This window comes from Helobdella robusta (assembly GCF_000326865.2).
Source record: "Helobdella robusta unplaced genomic scaffold HELROscaffold_16, whole genome shotgun sequence".
Lineage (NCBI taxonomy): Eukaryota > Metazoa > Annelida > Clitellata > Rhynchobdellida > Glossiphoniidae > Helobdella > Helobdella robusta.
Window position 1 is genome coordinate 2,293,965 of NW_008703893.1, and position 1,043 is coordinate 2,295,007.

A 1,043-nucleotide genomic window follows, 5' to 3' on the forward strand; every position below is an offset into this window, starting at 1 on the left:
ACATGTACACATGCGCACACGTACGTATAGTTTTATACATGCATGTACATACATACACTACAAACATCATATGCATAAAACAAACACATATACAAACATACAAATAAATATATAAACAGACAAACAAAAGTAAATTGATGGAATGAATAAATGGATGAATGAATGAATTAATTAATGAACGAACGAACGAATAAATAAATAGTTTTAATTTACACCTTCAATCACTTGATTTATTGATGTATGTAACATGGAGAGAGATAGAGATATCTCGTTAAACGAAGTTTTGCTTCTATCATTAATATATCATTTTTAATTGTTCTACTTTTGGAAGTATGTGTGTGAGTAGTGTACGTGTGTATATATGTGTGTACGTGTGTATATATTCTTGTATGTGTATGTGTGCATGTATATGTGTGTATATTTGAAATTATATGCCCACAAAAATATTTTTATGGTGTGTACAGCGTATAATTTTATCTGTGTGTTTGTGTTTAAGTATGTATGTTTGTATGTATGTAGATTTGTATGTATTAGTTTGTGTCTGTGTGTATGTGTGTGTTTGTGTGTATGTGTGTGCGTGGGTAAACACTCTAATTGGCGGCAAATGAGAAATAGCCCGTGGTCATAGCATTGTGAATCAGTGAAAAACATAGATGGCTGGCTACTGATGTCTTTGTTACTGGTTGTTGTTGATGTTGATGTTGTTGCAATGATATTTTTATGTCATTAATCTTGTTGTTAATATTGTTGTTGTTGTCGTTGTTCTTTTGTGCTGAGATTATTGCTGTATATGTTACTAACAATTTTATTGATGTCAGCTTATTATTTTAATGTTGCTGTAACATTATGGTAGAGTAGCAGCAGTAGCAGCAGCAGAAGCAGCAGTAGTAGCAGCAACAGCAGCAGTAGTAGTGTAGTTGTTATGATGTCAATACATGAATCCTAATGAGAAACAACAAAGCAGTCACTCTGACGTGAAATTGTTGGCTGGCTGCTAAGGCTGATGATGATTTTTTCTCTCAAATTAATTCGGATGAAGTGAT